This window comes from Molossus molossus, unplaced genomic scaffold, assembly GCF_014108415.1.
Source record: "Molossus molossus isolate mMolMol1 unplaced genomic scaffold, mMolMol1.p scaffold_m16_p_17, whole genome shotgun sequence".
NCBI classification, from domain to species: domain Eukaryota; kingdom Metazoa; phylum Chordata; class Mammalia; order Chiroptera; family Molossidae; genus Molossus; species Molossus molossus.
In genome coordinates, this window is record NW_023425352.1 from 58,256,711 (window position 1) to 58,275,396 (window position 18,686).

Consider the following 18,686-nt stretch of genomic DNA (forward strand, 5'->3'; position numbering starts at 1 on the left):
ATCTAAGGTCTTGAGAAAGGGACTATGCCCTGTTCACTCCCCTGCCCACTGTAGACCCTTTAACACCCACAGCGTCCTGCCTGGTGCCTTGAACACAGCTGGTACTCGTGTTTAACTGGTGGAAGAATGAATCGAGTTGTCACATCCGTGGGCCTTACGTCCACGGGCAGCTTGGTTAAGAAGTGCTGACCATGTACCTGAGTTCCACGCTCTTCCTGCCACCCAAAGGAACCTTCACTGCCCAGCCCAGCTGGGGTGCCAGCCTGCCCTTCGCCAGCCTCTTGGTGGAGTGCTGCTCATGCACACCTCGGCCAGAAGTGGGAGAAACCCTGATGAAACCCAAACCAAGTCATTTGGCAAGACCTGTCTATGCCTGAGGTCAAAGGTCTCCCTGGGTGGGGAGGGTGTGGCAAAAACCACAGGCTAAAGAGGCCCTGGCGACCCCTTTCCAGCACCAGGTCTTCCAGCTAACATTATAAATAAAACCCAGAGCCAGGAGTTCACTCTACCTGAGTGTAACAGGGGACATGCCCCCACCTGGCTTCCCTTCCGACCACCATCATGCAAACTGTGGCTCAGAGAGAGCGCCGGCCCTGCTGGGCCTGGGAAGACACCCCTTCTTCACGACCTCTCCCCAGCAGGGAGGTGAAGGCCTGTCACCTGCTCTGGGCCTCAGTGTTCCTGCCACATCTGCCAAATGGGGTGAATATGTGCTCCATCCTAAACACTAAGGGTGCAGGGGCCAGGGGGAAGGACCCTGAGCGCATGAGGGGTGGCGCGAGGTGGCCTGTCACCGAAGCCAAGCCGCAGCAGCAGCCCCCTCCCAGCTCCCCAGGAGCAGAAGAGTCGCTCTGCAAGTAACTGACGGAGCGCAGTCTAAAAATACAAACTAGGTTGGCACTCAGGGTGGTTACTGCTCAGAGAGGGAGTTAATTCAGGCGCTCGAATCTCCGTGGGATGGGAACCGTGTGCCTAAAGCCAGGGGACCGCGCAGAAACTGGGTGAGACGCGGCGCCCACTTCAACCCTGAGCACGATGAAAGGGAAGACGATGGGCCGGAAGCACCAGCGTGCCCAGGCCCCACAGTGCAAAGGAAGGAACCTGGGGAAGGGGCGGGGGGTAGACCGCTCAGCAAGGAGGTGGGGAGGTGTCTCACGACAAGGTTCCCACTCCCACTCATGCAGCAAGTCTCAGCCTCTGCTCTGCGGAGCACCTTGCTGCTCCAAGCACGGGCCCCGGGCCAGCAGCATCAGCCCCACCGGGACCTGCGTCTAAAATACGGGATCACAGCGACTGTAGGTAGACCTCTGAACCCGCGTTCTGAGGAGTCAAAACCCCTGAATGCGGCCCAGCTGTTGCCTTCCAACGGCTGTGTGACTGTGTGGGAGTCCTTTGACCTCTCTGGGTGCTGCCGTTTCCTCTCAGAGCTATGTTGCAAGTGAGCTTCGTTTCTCTCTCCTGGGTCCTGGGGGGCTCAAGTCAGACCCTCCATCTGCAGTCCCCTGGAGAAGTGCGAGGACCCTTGCAAAGAAATGCTTCCGGCCCTACCAGGCTCTCCCCTCCCCCTCCTACATCATCAGTGCACAGACAGGGAGACGATCCTTGAAGGCCACACTGAGCCAGAAACATGGCCTCCTAATTTCATTTTAAAACTTAATGGCTCTCAATTTTTTTAAAAAAAAAGAGAGAGGAGCTTTGCTAATGCAAATCTGAGACATACTAAGTGAGCAGAGTATTCCACCTAGAAATCCAGACCTTACACTGTGCTTTGCCTTCAAGAAATTCAGATGTCAATACTGAATTCCCATTTAACAAATAGGCTTTCAAGGCTCAGAGAGGTTACATGAGCAGATCAGAGTCACTCAGCCAGTGAAAGGCAGGGCCAGCCTGAGAACCCAGGCTCCCTGACTTCTAAAGCTAACGCTCTTACGGACTTCAGCGTACCCGTGTTCTTGACAGCCAACCCAGACTGGTGTGTGGACAGGGAAGAAAAAGCCATTCTAATTTTGGTCTGAGTTGAACAGAATTGAGAAGATAAATCTGCCATGGGAGGAAATTACATTCCAGAGCTTGGATAGCAAGTTTCTAAATTATTGCTTGTGTTGTTTCATCAAATTCACTGCCTCCTTCCATTAGCTCCAGGTGCTGAGAGGACCAAGCACCTGTCGTCCACATAGGACTGACCTGGGTGCAAACCTACCTGGGTAGGGAACAAAGGAAAATGGTCCAAATTCTAAACTGAAAACAGACGAGAGACTTAAGTACACCCCAAATGGAACACACACACGTTAGTAATTCCGACGCTAAGTTCTGAAAAGGCCAGGCCTCAGTCCTTCTGGGCTCCAATCTGGGAGCCAAGCACAGTCTCTAACAATGCTGGGAGTAGCAGGCAGACCTCAGCAGAAGCCGAGCTCCTCGCCCACAGCTGGTGCCCAGGAGTGCGGAAAGCAAACTGCCGGGCCTTCCCGGTTCGGGGGGCTCTTCGGCCGGTGGTTCCGGTAAGCGCAGAGCCAGTCGTCCTAGCCCAAGGGCACCAGGCAGTCTGCAGCTCCAGGCCAAATGGAAAGGAATCTGCAATGGGCCCTCCCTTCTGGCTCCAGAATGGTACCTCTGTCTCTGAAGCTGCCCGCTTCCCCAGGTCTGGGAAGGCGTCGTGGTGCCATGGGAATATTTGGGAATGTGGATTTCAATATGGACTCTGCTATTTACTAGCTGTGCCCACCTGGGATGAGCCACATAAACACATCGAACCTCAGAGTTCTCATCTGTCAAATGGGAATAATAGCCAAGGGATAGTACCAGCCTCAGAGGGCTGCATGGAGGATTAAATGGATACCATATACAAAGCACCTCGTTGGAGCCTGGCAAACAGCAGGCATCTAATGAATGCTGGCTCCCTCCTCCCATGTAAAACAAACACACTCTTCAGGGGTGGGCCCTTCCTGGGAATGATCTCTTCCCTTATACATTACATTAAGAAAGTGGGCCAGTCTCTGCCACGTTCCCTGTTTCATCCCTCAGCCCAAGGTTGTTCCTTTGCACAACTGCAGGGGGCACTGCCCACATTGTGGTCTTAATGTCCATTCCACCTCCTCAAGGCTGGGCAGTCCACACCCTGCCTCAGCCTATGGAGGTGTCCACGAGATGCTGGAAAGGAAAAGACAGACCAAATCTGTCCTGGCAGGGAACGGGACCACCCCAGAAAGTACTCCTGGCAGAGGCTCAGCTGGCAGGAGGTGTTAGCCCAGGAAGGGCACACCCTTGGCAGGAGCATCAGGGGCTGACCACAGCTGCTAAAAGCAGAGGCAAAGACTGGCCGTGTGGCTCAGGGCTGGTTGGCCCAGCCCCTACCCAGAGCTCCCTGCCCCTCTTAAGCTTCGCCGGCTGCCAATACCTCACCCGTCACACTGCCTAGCACAGACTCCTCGCACAGCTCTCCCCTCCTTCACCCCAACTAGAAGTAAGGTCCCCACAGGCAGAGGAGTGGCCAGTGTCGCTGTGGTCGTCCCAGGGGTGGGGAGCCAAAAGCATCAACTTAAAAATTAGCCTGCTATATTTGGTCAGGCTAATTTGGTGAGGCTTTGTGATGTTAGCTGGTATTGATTTTTCGAGCCGTATACGGCCCGCGGGCTGGACGTTTCCCACCTCTGAGAGCCCAGTCTGTGGGCCCGCTTTGGGCAAGCCACCTGGCCACCTGTACCTGTTTCTGCAGCGCCAATGGAAGACTGACTTACCTTTCCCTAGCCACCTCCTCACAGGATGGTGAGAAAGTCCCATGCACAGAGCCGAGGCCATGCATGTGGTCATATGGAATGGTGGTGCCCAGAGGGAGGCAAGGTCCACCTTTGATTTGAAAGCCCTGGAGAAAAGAAAGCCTAAATCACATAAACAGAACTTGAAAGAAAAAGGGGAGGAAGAAAGGAGAGAGGGGTGGAGGAGCCAGGAAGAAAAAGGATGAGAATATGAGAGAAAAAAGTAAAGAGAAAAGACAAAAGAAAGATCGAAACCTGTGCCAGGGATAACCCAGCTGGAAGAACACGGAGCCTCTCCCAAGATCTCAGGGTGACCTCTGGGCCTGTCTGTGAAGGACACCACCTTATAAAGCTCCTGCCACTTCTATCTGACATGCATCAGCACCTCCCACGGCTCCCGGACCTACATACCCATCTGTTAAAGCTTACACTGCGCAGGCCATGGCCACGCTGCTGGTAGGACCGGACAGGCTTACATCAGACAGGCACACTCTCATCAACCCCCTTACGACCGTGTGTTTCACGAGGGAAAGTCTGTCCACAGTGCAGCCACCTGCACTGGTGTTGGCTGAGTGGTGGATGTAATGCTGGGCAGTTGGAAGACCCTAAGGGGTTCTGGGTGCCTTGGGGATGATCCAGAGGGTTTCAGACATTACAATTCAGTTTGCCTTAATATTCAGCCATAGAGTCGAATGACAGTGTTCTCGGTCACAGCAGCCAAGTTGTGGGGACATTTGGAGCTGCCGGAGACCACAAAGTCATCTTTTACTCCAACGCCTCCATGAGCAGATAGGGAAGGTAAGCTTGAGGCATTTGACCTTCCCAAGGTCACCACTGCTTCCTGGAAGAGCTGAGACCAGTAACCAAGTTTCCAGACTTGGGAGGGAGCAGAGCACGTGGTCCAAGAGCAGAGACTGGGGTGTCCTGAAGTCCCAGAAAGGCAGCCCCAAGGGGACAGGAAAGTGCAAGAGGCCAAGTTCTACATTCACAGAAGGCCTCAGGTCTAGACCTCGAAGCTGCCCTGATGAGCTGATACATCCATCCAGGGAGATGAGCTCATGCAATGGGGTAAACATACCACTGTCCATCAAGTTTAGACTGTTGTCCTGTTACCAGATCTCATCCCTGGCAGTACAACAGGGATTAACGTTGAGTTTACATATTAAGTAATTGTCCTCTGAATAGCATAATTCTATTGTATTTGATTTATTTTCTTTTTAAAGACCTTCTATAGTTAATTAATTTAAACAGAACAGACCACTATGAGCATAACCCTCTTTTGGCATTTCATTTTATTTTTTTCAATATGTACAGACCTAGAGATTCTGGAGTCAGAACACCGGACTCATGGGCCTGTAACTGTGTGACCTCATGCAAGTTAGCTGGCCTCTCTGTGCCGGTTACAGGATGAACTGTGTCCCCCTCAGAAAAAGTCATGTCAAAATCCTAACCTTCTTCCAGTACCTCGGAATATGACCGCATTTGGAGATAAGTCTTTAAAGAGATGCTGCTATTGAAACGAGGCCAGCAGAGTGGGCTCTAATCCATCGTGACTGATACCCTTTGCAGAAGAAACCTGGGCACACAGTACGGAGGGAAAACGCTAGGAAGGCAGAGAGGAGATAACCATCCACAAGCTAAGGGGGAGGCCTAGAGCAGCTCCTTCCCCACAGCCCTAAGGAGCCAAACTGCCTTGCTCTCAGTTCCGGCCTCCAGGTGTAGAAATGAATCGCTGTGGTTGGAGCCCCGGCCTGTGGGCTTTGTGATCGCAGCCCCAGCAAACTAGAACAGAGATCCTCGCTCTCCTCCAGGGGAAAATGCAGATAGAAGTCCCTTCCTCACCGAGTCCTGTGGAGTCCCCAGTTCCTGGCATTCAGTAAGTGTTTCTTACACTTCTTACCTGCACTGAGCCTTAACCCAGCCTGGTCTTGGCAAACTGTTTGAGCTCGCTCTTCAGTGTAGCCAAGAGGCTTACAGATAAAGCAGAGAACAGTGAATGCTTCCGGCAACCCAGAGGCCCCTCGATTCTCCCACCCCCTTCACCCCAAGTACCTCAGAGCTGTCCTCACAGGACTGTCCTTCCGCCCCTCCCACGCATGTCACTCCCACCCACCCTGGCTTTAGGACCAGCCTGCCACCCCCACTTCTCCCACCCAGCACTTCCCAAGGCCCAGCCAGGAAGCCTGACTCTCCCGTTCATCCAAGTACGCAGCTACGTCCAATCCTCAGATCACGGACATCAGAAGCCTCCTCTTCCAGTTTATTGGCGAAGGAGGATTTCTGGTCAAGACTGTTTACTTTGAAGTGAGCTGAAGTGAGCAGCTCCGGACAGTGCTCCTGGCCACCCAGGCGGAAGGCAGCCTGTTGGTGGCAGTTTGAGAATTGTGACTCATTTTCTATTGGTCTTACAAAGGGTCCCTGAGGGAAACAGTCCCCAGAGGGGACCCCTGGGGGCTGTTGACAAAAGAATGCCCAGCCTAAGAAAAAGTCTTATAAGAGTTTATTTGAGCCAAACTGGCAATAATGGCTAGGAAGCAAATCTCAACGGACTGAGATACTGCCCCGGAGAATGGCAATTTCACAGCTTATTTTACACATTAGAATCAAAGGAGGAGAGGTAAGGAGTTACATCAAATCCACTGGCATAGATTACGGATGCAGGAGCGGGCAAAGGGGAAACCTCTAGGGCTGGATGAACCAACAGTAAGCTGAAGGGACACACTCCTACATTAGCAGTACAGGAGTTACTACTTCCAGACACACAGAGGGACACGGTGGACACGAGCACAGTGAGGGGCGCTGTCTCCAGCGCTGGTCGGAGGTGGTGCCCTGAGGGATCTGGAAATGGAGATTATCTGACATTTCAAAGGGATGTTATTTTAGATGCCCAAAGACAATAGACACTTTCAAAGTTAGAGGCTGATCTTCGACAAGGAAGCTACAGGCCGAAAACATGACTGTTCCACGACCCACTTTCAGCTTTTTACGTTCAAACCACCCAGCGTGGTTGTCAGATTTAGTATGCGGCCCATTTTCCATCCACAGGGCCTAGAACAACATAACTGGAGGTGACGGAAAACGTTCCATGGGTGTGTGAACTCACTGAAAAGCAGACTGAGAAACTGCTTAGAACAGGCCAATGAAGAGAGAGGCACCAAGACCTGCAGCAACCACACGGCTTCCAGAGGGATCACCATAAATCCAGAAGCTTGGCCAAACGTGAAAACCCAGCCCTCTGCTGTCTCAGCAAACGAGGGACTCGGTGACCGCGGCGGCCTCCAAACCTGTGCGGCGTTAGGGAGGAGAATGAGGTCTTTTAGAAGCCAGGCTCTAGAGCCCTCTGACTCCAGGGGAATTCTCATCTGTTAATGGGTTTTCCGCTGATGGCTGGGGAAAGACAGACTTCATCGTGGGTTTGAGGCTGAATATTGAGCCACATAAGTCAGGAAGCCGCTGATACCTCCTGTCTTTCTTCAACCACATCAAGAACAGGCTGTGTGGGGATACAGATTTTTAAAAAATGAATCAGCTAATAGCAGATGAAGACCTAAGGATGCTGCAAAGATTATATTAATCCCATCAGCCACCATGAGCAAGGAGGCAAAAGTCAGATGCCTACTTGTGCCTCTGGCCCTCAGAGCCTCTTTAGGAGGACATGGGATTGGGCCTGGGCAGAAGCCACAGGGCCATCTTCTCCACCGGTCACCGACCGTTTAGAGGGACCTAAGGGAGAGAAGCAGGTGGAACCCTCTATTCCCTGCGCCAATTCCGGGGAGTGCCTTGGAAATGGAAATATATTCACTTCTCCCACAAATGATAATGGACTTCCTATGTGACGCCATGGCCACAGTGAAGATTAAGAAGGACCCAGTGTCTGCCTCAAGTTTATGGTCCAGGGATGATTCTGGTTGGGCAAACCAAAGAGGTGATGGCACAGAATTCTATCATCAATGTTTCACACTGGTTGCTCCAAACAGAAGACTTGGGGTGTGTGACGCTGTGACTTATAATAAGAAATACTGGCCTCTGACCCCATTTCTGGCACAGGGCTCCTCCAACCCCCGGAACTGTCTAAATGCTGAGTACCTGGTAAAGTTTTTATTGTTATGTTAATAAGATGATGTTTGGAATGTCCCTGTCACCTAGGGTGGGAGTGGTTGCCAGAGGAACCAACCATTCTAATTAGTGGATGGGACATTTCAGTCCCACCTCCACCCCTTGAACTGGTGATGAATCTCCTTTTCCAGACCCTTACTGGGAAAAGAGGCTGGAGACTGAGTTTAATCACCAACGGCGGATGACTGAACAATGGTGCCTGTGTGATGCAGTCCCGTGAAACCCCGCAGGGTGGGTTCAGAGCTCCCAGGCTGGTGCCCACGCGGACACGGGGGCGAGGGCTGCCCTGGGGACGAGCGGACGTGAGCAAGGGGCCACCCGGACAGTGACTCACACCTGTCTTCCCACAGTGCCGGGTTGATTAGGGGAGACTCCCCAGTAGGCCAACAGAGCCATAGGTTACACACAGGGATGAGGAGCTGAGCAACAGAAGTGAGCCAGGTCCGGCCCGGTGCCAAGTCCCCGTCACTGGTGGCATCCGCAGGCGGAGAGGCGGGCCTCGGTCCCAAGCCAGTGGCTACAGTGGCACCATGTGTCCTATGGTGAAGTCCCTGCAGGTGTCCAAGCATGACCCATGGTACAGCCAAGCCCGAGTGTCAAAGAGCCAGAGCTCTGAGTTCTTATAGCCCAATGTGGGCAGTGGTCCCACTAATACTGGTGTCCAGATGGAGTCCTTATCCAACGGTTCGGACTTGTGGTTTTGGATGTGCCAGGCCCCTCCCAAGGGTGTTCCCATCACACCCCATTACCTCATTGCTGGGCTTCATGCTATTTGACATAACTGTCATGGCTGACAGTGACTCCATATTGGATTGTCAAAAGGTGTCTAAAAAGTCTGCTCTGCTCTCGCTTTACACAGCATGCTGGCTCTGAGCCCTTTCCCCGTGCCTCGCCGTGTGCCCCTGGCTGTTCCTGAGTTATACCCCTTTACAATAAACCAGTAATCTAGTAAGTAAATGTCTGTTTGTTTTATGAGCCACTCTAGCAAATTAACCCAAGGAGGAGTCAGTGGGACTTCCGATCTATAGTCCGTTGATCAGAAGCACAGGGGATGCCCTAGACTTGCAACTGATGTCTAAGGGGGAAAGGGGAGAGCCTGTGGGCTGAACCCTTAATCTGTGGGATCTGACCCTGTCTCCAGGTAAACAGTGTAAGAACTGAGTTGAACTGTAGGACACCTAGCTGGTGTCTCTGAGAATTGTTTGGTGGAGGAAAACTCCACACAATGTAATTGGTGACCACAACCTCAGTTGATGATCAAAATTAGGACTGGTGTCAGAATTGCAGAGAGCACCCCAGAGAAGTTCCCACGCGGAGGAAGGGCATGGCACAAGAAGAACTTCAGAACAGAAACACAAACCGAGGCCCACACTCCTTATCCTGAGCACACACGGCCTCTGAGCAGGGGCTGTCCGCTTAGGGGGTAAGGAGGCTAAACCTGGGTGGGGAGCGGCAGTGGGTATGAGGGCTTTCCTGCCCACAGAGAAATACACACCTACGTACACACACTTCACACATACAGACACATCACACACATACATACACACACTCCACACATATAGACACATCACACACACATAAGCACACTCCATACACACACTCCATACATATAGACACATCACATTCACTTCATACATATAAACACATCGCACACATACATATCCACACACTACTTACACATATACACAGTTTGTTTTCTTGTTTTTAATAGAAAACAGAGAATTTTAAAAGGAAACAAAAAATGGTGTCTGGACAATGAGCTCGATGCTACTATGGGCTCTTAATGGAAGATCTTCTGAAGTCAGATTCCCACACCTGAACGCTGATTCATTTCTTTTTGGTCTGTTGTTGTTGACAGGCACTAAAATGTAAATATCTGTGCACGCAAAAGCAGCTTCCGACTCCTCCATCTGGGACTGTGGGGACCCTGGCTGCCGAACGGTCCGCAGGCTCAGCAGTTCCCCAGAACAAGGGCAGGAAGAACTCGAGGGTCAGGGGAGCGAGCGCGCAAGGCCTCACGAGGACTAGTTCAGGCGCAGAGCTGGGTCCTGAGCACGTGGCCCATACAGTGGCGCTGAGGAGCCCTGCGAGCCCAGACACTGCCTTGACAAGATGCACCCGGATCTCCCTGGCAGGGGCCCCCCAAGGAGGCTGAAGGACTCTACCATTCTCAGGCTGGCGGGGGTGGGGAGTGCAAACCAAAGCTGCCCCAGAGCTCATTCCCAGAAAAACACCCATCTTGGTGCACTAGGTTGCTCCTCCAGCTGCAACCTGACCCGGGTCCCCACATGGGGCATAGTGCTGCCCCTCGCATGGGACACACACCCTCTGTTAATACTCAGCCTCCTCCTTTCTCCTTGCCGAACCCACAGCACAGGTGCCTAAGGACTGGGTTCTTTTTAGAAGGAACCTGTGTTCCCCAAAGTTCCTTACCAAAGGCCAATTGACTACTATTGGCTAGATTTCATATAGACTCAGAACTGCAGCTGTCCCCATGAAGCAGGCATTGAAGGGGGTCCTGGACCCCAGAACAGAACATTCACATCCCTCAAAAAACAGGGTGGAACTCTACCCTGCAAGGAGCTGCTGAAGGATAAACGGGCTCTTAGCCCGAGGCAGTGAGGGCCACAAAGACCTTCAGCACTGTCTTCACGATCTCTAAAGAGCTGTCCCGTGCTCAGACTATCTGTCCAGTCCCCTAGAACCAGCAGATGGAAGATGCAGAGAGAAGAAAGTTCCTTCTGACTTTCCCAGGAAGGATGGACCTCCTTGAATGGAACAGAGCCCCCTGCACTGAGGCATGTAAGAGGAGGCTGGATGGTCCCTCGCTGGGGACGCTGAACCAGTGATACAAGCATCAGGTGGGAAAATGGGTTGACGGGACCTTTCTACTTTCTTCCAAACTTGAGTCTCTAATTCAGCAGACTGAACACAAAGGTGCTGGAGACCTCCTGGGCACCTACCTACAGGGCTCTCCTCTAGGCCTAAAAATAGAATTCCCTAGTCCCGATCCAAATTAGATCCTTAATAACTTGTCTCTATGGCTATAAATATGTCTCTTTGAGGGCCAGTTAATATGATTATTTTAATCAGCTCCTCTCCCTAGGACTGCCAGCTCCCCCTCAGCCCTGACTGCCTGAGCAGGTTGGCTGTCCGTCCCCTCCCCAACAGCTCCGTGGAGCAGCGAGATGAAGGCGGGGTGGCCCCAGGCAGACACTTCTGCTTCCCTTCTCGAACCCCCTGGGACCTTCATGGCACTCTGGGGATTGCTCTTGATCACTGACCAGGCCTCCCAGTAGAAGACGGGGTTGAAAACGCAAGTGCCCACAGCGGCCAAACAGCAAAAGGTGTAAGTCACACACACGGTACCGTGAGAGGAGCATCAGAGGCCGAACTGTCCACCGAGTCCTTATTTCAGAACTCGGACCTGCAGCACCTCAGACTGTGACTGTACTTGGAGACAGGGTCTTTAAAGAGGTGATTAAGTTAAGAGGAGGTCATTAGGGTGGGTGGGCCTTAAGCCAATCTGACTGGTGCCCTATAAGAGATCAGTACCCAGAGGAAGACCCCGGGAAGACATAGACAGAACGGCCATCTATGAGCCAAGGAGAGAGGGCTCAGAAGGAACCAGCCCTGCAGCACCTGAATCTCAGACTTCAGCCTCCAGAGCTGAAACATGAATTCTTGTATAGCCCCCCAGCCTTGGGGTTTTGTCACGGAGCCCATTCAGGGAGGTTGGTGCATATCCTGTCTGGAGGTTTTCAACTGTTATTTTTCCCTTTTTCTTAAAGACTAGCTCAGCCAAACAAAACAGAGACCTGGACCTCGCTTTCCCAGTGTATGACCCCGAATGGAAAGAAGGGCAGTAGGGTGTGTAGGAGTGTAGGAGAAAGGGCCCTGGGCCCCTGGTCAGGAGGGCTGCTCACCCCGGCTATTTTAACAAGCTCTGTGCTCATGAACTACCCAACCACCTTAGCCCCCATTCCATCGTCATCATGAGTTGGACCAAATGACATTGAAGGGTCCCTCTAGCATTGATATTCTTTCAAGTTCTAAGGCTGAGGACTGCAGCTAGCAAGGGGCAGCGTCGCGGCACAACCCCGACGGGAGAGGCCCTGGAGGACGGAGTGGGCGGCCTCAGGAGCAGCCCACAGGGGTGGGGTGGAGGGCTGTGTCTTGGAGCCAGAAGCTTCAGTTCATGACCTGCCCTGTCTTGTTCCTCAGTTTACTGGCTGCATGGCCTTGGGCACCCCCCCCCCCGCACACACACACACCTAACACCCAAAAAGGAGGTAGCAGGAGCGTCCGTGCTGTGCACCAGTAAAACATCCGACCACATCAAAGCGGCTCACCGCTACTCGTGGACAAGAAGGAAGGGTGGACACCTCGTACTTTCTCAGGACTGACGTCCCCATCTATCAGAGTCCCCACAAGGTGATACCCCAGCAAGACAGCATGCGTGTTCAGTCAGAGGTGGAGCTGCAGGGCTCACCCCCCCCCCACAGCTCTGCACCCCACGCTGCTGTAAGGCCCTACGGTGCGTGCGAGTGCGCTCCTCAGTGCCACGAGGCAGGGAAGAAACTACGGGCGTCTTCCCAAGGATCCACGCGAGGCGACGCTGACAGCATGAACGTCCCTTATGCAGGCTTCACTGAGCCTGTCCCCCAAGTAGTATCATTCCCATTGCACAGATGAAGAAACGAAGGCTAGCAGTGGAAACTAAGCAAAACAGGGACAGGGTGGGAGGGTGAAAAAAAAACACAGGGCTTGGCGTCATAACCTGACCTTGAACAGGTTGTTTAATATCTTGCTATCAAATTACATGCAAATCAGGTCATGTGGCTAGCACTCACAGAGCCGCTATGTGACCTGAGGGTTTCAACTGAGAACACATGACACCACATTTCATGGATTCATGTCCTCTCAGACCTGAAAGGGCCCTGGGCAACCACAGGTCTGGTTCACTTGGTCTCCGGGCAGGAAACCGAGGTCAGAGAGTCCCTTGGCCAGGGTCTCACACAGAAGCTCTGGCCAGGCTAGAACCAGGACCTGGGATCTATTTCTCAGACCACCCTGCCCTGTCCACTTGCCTTGAAAATATTCCTCTGTAAAAACGCGCAAACCACAAAGAGCCTGTGCGTTGCGGTGGCGAGGAGAAGGTTTCATCCCTGCTCCCCAGACCCGGGCCTTGCCCCAGGCTGCACCCTGCTGGCCTCCTACGGGGACTTTGAGCAGAAAGCAAGTGTGCCGGTGCTCCTCGTGCAGAATAAAGCTGCTGAGAGGAGCCCAGAGGACTGGAATTAGAAACTCTAATTATTAGAACTCTCCAAATGCACAGAAGGACAGTTTATAATTAGCACATGTCAAAAGGCCATCCCCAAAGGAGATGGGTAGTAAATTAGAAAACAAAGACGTTCCAGAGAAGGACTGGGGAGCTGGGCTACTTGGCCTCCCAGCCCTCCCTAGAGGTCTGAGTCCAATCTGCCTCCCATCCCTCCACGCCCCCTGGCTCCTGGTGCTGGCCTCCTCCAGAAGTCCTTCTGCACAGTGATCCCCCTATTTGGGGCCCAAGCAGCTCTCACCCCAAGTCTTGAGCTGGCCAGAGGCTTGTCACTCCGGCTCACTCCGGATCTCCCAATAAGGATGGAAGGATCGCCTCTCTGCAGGGAAAAGTCTCCAGTGGACTAACGTCGTCATCCCTGCACAGGCGCGTGGGCAGCGTGGCCTCTTAGCCGGAGCTGCTCCTGCAATTAAAGCTCCCCCAAGGGGACTGGGAAAGTCCAGCGTGGAAGGGAAGGGTCATCTCCCCGCTTCTTTCGTGAAAGAACGAATGAATAATGAACTGTCTGACTTATATGCCATAAATACTTCCTTGAGCACTTCCTGTGTTTTATTCACAGCATTTGAGCTTGCGAGGGGAGAGTAGTCATAAAGATACAGAAATGAGTAATATATGACCCTGCCCTAGAGAAATGCACATTAGCACAAACTCAACAGGTAAAAAAAAAAAAAAAAATAAGAAACAGCAAGAGAACTGGCCCCTGGAGGCAGGGACACCTGGCTCCCAGGGAAAGTCCCAGCTGGGTCACCTGCCTCGTGCAGATCATATCCGCGGAGATAATCCCTGCCTGGCTTCCCCCACAGGCGGCGCCATGGAGAACACAGCGAAACACAGCAGCAAGCCCTCCGGGAAAGGCCTGTAACACAGGAACTCATTTTCATAACACGAACCAATCTTCTTTCTGATGACTGAGAATAAAATAACATCTTTGTTTTTCCACATTCTCTGCTCTTACTCAAGATGGTCTCCAGTTCCTTGGACAAATATCCCTTGAGAAAGACAATGTATCAGGCCATCATACGTCTGTACTTACCAAAGAACCTTCTAGACATTGATTTATTTTCCCATATAGTGTTGCCCATAGGAGAAAGAATACATTTATGCGTAGGAATGATAAGAAGGAGCAAATGAACTCCACTTGTTTGGTGGGGCTGCTGAGTACTGTGTTGAGAAGGATTCTGAGCCTGCCTCTTGGGGTAGCTGGAAAAAGTATCCTGATAGATTAATGATGTCTGTTACAAATAAGGGATAGGATGTAGCACTTTATCATTTATGATTTAGGCAGATGATATTCCCACGCAACCAGACTCATTGTATGCATTTATAGTTGTGTCCTCCATTCAAGAGTTAGCTGAATTTCGATCAATCTCCTGAATCTAATTCTTCTACATGAACTGTTAAAATTAAGCTCTCTTGGCCAGCAAAGCTAAAGGCGTGACCTCATCAAGAAACGGTCACCCTTAGGAAATGAGCCAGTCTCTCAGTCCCTGTTTAAATGTGCTACCATGTCTCGATTGTGTTTTTATAAACTGAGAACAATGTCTCAGATAACTGGGTGCCATTATCTGGGGTCTGGGGGACAGGCACTGCATATAAAATCACCCAGTTAAATACCTGCAGAAACCTGACACCTCTGGCCTTCCATTCTATGGCACCTCTTAAAAGTCTTTACAACTTTCAGTCTTCAACACTTCTCAGGAAAACATTCTCTGAGTTTATCCTGGGCTCAATGTAGTGGGAATTCCTCCCATTTGCCCATGATTTACCCTGCTCAAGTTTTAAAGGGGACATCTCTCTTGGCGTGTTGGCACCAGTGAAGTCCTACTTCCTTGGTCGCTCCGCTCACATTTTATAAACCCCTGTGTCTAGGCTGATTTCAGGTGGAGCTGGGCCGCAGTCAGGGCCTGCTGCTTGTGGGAAGGACAGCTGGGCGCACGGCACTGCGATCCTGACCAAGAGGGAAGGGAACAGGCTGGCCCAGGCCCAGCAGCGCCTCCGTGAGAGATCGGGGAGCGGGGCCCTTGGGTGATCTTTCGTTTGCAGTTAGAGCCACAGACTGCTGAGGCAGGAGGCAGCTTAGAACCCACTAGTGGCGACAGATGTGGAAACTGGGCCCCCCCAAAATTAACCTGCCCATGATCCTAGGAAAAGTCAGGGACAGCAACTACAGATAACAGCATCCCCGAAGGGCACGTTCTTAGGAATTTCATACATCTTTCTGCTTCAGGTGGTTTCCTCCTAAGTCTTCTCACAATGTTCTCAATGCCCACCTGGGTCTAGAAGTCCTCTCCCACTCAGGGCTAGAGCACATCGTCTTGGCCACTGTAGATTTTCAAAGTTTTTAAAATAAACGAATAAATGAAGTGATGTATATAATTCTGTAGAAAGATGTTCTGTGCAATTCTATAACAGAAAAAAAAAAGAAAAGAAATGCCTAAATGGAAAACAGAAGGAAAAGCGGTGAGTATCCGTATCTTGGGATATTAGTCCTTTTTAAATATGTTTACAGAGTCTCCATAACAAGTGGAAATGCTGGTAAAACGATGACGCGAAGGAAAAACAGAACCCTGAATCGCACACACTCTGACCTTGACGTCAGAGAGAAAAGAGCACAGCGGTGTCGCAGGGAGAAGGTCGCACAAGACGTGAGCAGTGGTAGATGTCCTGATGTGATTGCAGGTGGTTTATTTCTGCTGCTTTGCGCTTCGATTCTTTGTAGGTATATTTTCAATGTGCCTGTAGGACTTACACAGGCTGTGGGAGGGGCTGAGACACGGAAAGGAATGTCCACAGATATTGTTTGTCCTTCGTGGGATTTGGAAAGAGACAGAGGTGTCTCTTTTCACATAGAGACGTTGATGGAAGAAAGAGAATCGGGCGCTGACCAAGGAGGCAGACACTCCCCTGTGCCCAGCGGCCCGGCCGCTCCCGGAGTGCTCAGCACTGGGCACCAGCTGCCTCAGGACCCTGCACTGTTGCCCCGTGTCTTGTCTTTGAGGCTATACAGTCGTGTAACCTTTCATGTGTGTCTCTCTCTCGCTTCCCTCGGCAGAGGAGGGGACCCCTGCCTTATAATTCCTTGGACCCTCCACAGAGCTAAGCCTAGAGATTTCTTCAATAACTGACACTTCAGGTCTCAGGAACTACTTGCCCATCAGCTGACTGACTGAATAGGTTAAAGAGGAGAATGGTCCCATGAGGCACTTTGGGTTTTAACCAAGACAGAAACCAGATGTACTCCTTCAGGACCCACTGACCTTGCCAACCAGGATGCCAGTGTATGTCAACTGTGATGCTGGCATTAGTCCCTGGCAGGGCTGAGCCTCCAGCCAATAAACCGGGGTACTCAGACATCAGGATGTGTGCCTCACTTCTCACTAGACCTGGGTTGGCTACAGGCCAGTGACCGGGAAGGGCTGGCCCTGCCCGCCTCCCATCTGGCCACAAGGATCCAGTTCCAGTTTCTGACCTGCCTTTGGGTTTGGCACAGTGACCCAGGGCTCCGGCCGGAAAATCCCAGTCATAAAACTCCGGTCTGATCCGACCCGGCCCACAAGCCCCTCCTGGGCTGCAGCAGAGCGGACCCCCCCCCCCCCAGCCGAGCCAAAGGCACTCAGAGAGGCACCCTGCTTTACTGCGCTACTGAAGCACCCCTCCCTGGGGGCAGGACACGTAGCGGATGCAGGCCTGGGAAGAAGGCTTTAGCTTTCATTGTATCCTATAAGCCTAAACCTGCCCCCAGGATGCTCACAGCTGGCGACAGCAGGCTCTGGCTCCCCCGCTGAATTATTCTGAAACCACAGGGACGGTTGCTTCTCCAAAGTGCTGGCCTCCCACCCCGCCCCACACAGGCTCCACTTCTGGTAGAGCCTACCCTGATCACCCACGCACAGGAGCCCCGGGTGCTAGGAACCTCTTCTCGAAGACACACATGCATACGCAGATAGCGAATACATGTTATCTTCCCAATGAAAGCACATTTTCCTTAGGAGCAGGGTCTAATCACACTTTCTGCGTCTAGCTGGATAATGAACCCAATAACCTTGAATTAATGAATAAATGAACGAGTAGGCTTCTTAACGGACTGGCCAGGTGACAGCTCCCGGGAATTGCAGGCAGAAGGTCCTCCTCCAAATCACACCCTTCCAAATCCAAGGAGATACTCAACTCAATCAGGATGTGGCAGATATAAAGTAATAATGAAAGTAATCATTTCTTTGAACCTACTAGATGCTCGGTACAAAGTAGTGGATCTATATCTCGCACAATAATTGTATAAGTAAGATACTATTCCCTTTTTACAGGTAAGGAAAATGAAGATCAGAGACCATCCAAGGTTGAGAATATTGCAGTCGGGACAAAGCTTCGTAAACTGTAAAGGGTGCTGGTCTTAGAACTGCCCTAGCTGACCGCAGCTGGCAGAGCCCAGCACCCTGGAGCACGGAGAGGCGGGGCGGCACTTGGAGCAGGTGGGCTCTGCAGGACTCAAGCTGTTCCCAGGGACCCAGCCCAGGCAGAAAGTAACTGCCCTGACTGGCCTTTTGCTAAAGTGCTCAGAAGACAGTTCCCATCCTTCAATTTTATCTAATCAAAGCAAAGAATTCATAAGAACCTGCATTCATTCATTCATCAGGCAGATTAAATATTTGATAACCCTGCAGTTTAATTTTTTATGGCTCAGTGTGTGCCAGGAGCCGCTCCCAGGGAGGCCACCCCTGTCCCTGGGACGGAGCCGCAGTGGGGCGGGCAGCAGAGCAGGGGCACGGGAGGGAGGGGTGCTGTCCCTGCCAGCTTGCCTGCCCTGACCACAATGCCACGCTCGTCTGGATCCCCGGGCCAAACAGCCACAGCTGCTGTTCTCTAAATTCTTCAAGAGACTCCATCAAACACAGAGGTTGTGGCGGAGGCGGGCTGAGGACCTCACAAGGTCAGGGAAGAACCCAGGGGACCAAAAATGTCCAGGTCCCAGAAAGGCGGGCAGCCTCCTCCTTCTGTCCCTTTCCCAGGTCACCTGACCACACATCGGATAAAGCTTCCGGACAGATGTACAACACGGCGTAAGGGCAAAGTCACGTTGTTCACCTTCCTGGCAGCTAATAGCGCCAAGGGACTGTCCTTGCCGCTCACTGGCCCCGTCCAGCAACGCGCTCCCGTCACAAAGGTCCTCCCTACAGCTCGTCTCAGCCCTCGGGAGGCTTCGGAGTCTCCAGAGAAGGAAGAATTCTAAGGCCAGAGCACTTCAAAGCCTCAAACTGCCTCCTCCGGGGCCATAGGGTCTCTCTCCCGGTCCTTACATTATCTTCAAGGTGAAATTCCCGCAGATTTTGTCTCATCCACCCCCAAATGCTCAAATCTCATGCAGCATGTTTTCAATCCCTCAGTGGCCCAAGTCAGTCTCACCCCACCCCCAGTGCCTCTCACCCCCTTTCCCCCGCCTCCCCCCTTCTCCCTGCCCCCACGGCAAGAGCTGGCATCTG

The 18,686-nt window shown here is 52.2% G+C and overlaps 1 protein-coding gene across 13 annotated transcripts in view; it reads right to left on the reverse strand.

Moving 5' to 3' along the window:
* KCNMA1 (potassium calcium-activated channel subfamily M alpha 1) overlaps window positions 1-18,686 on the reverse strand; it is a 701,914-nt gene that overhangs the window by 551,469 nt on the left and 131,759 nt on the right. The window lies entirely within an intron of this gene.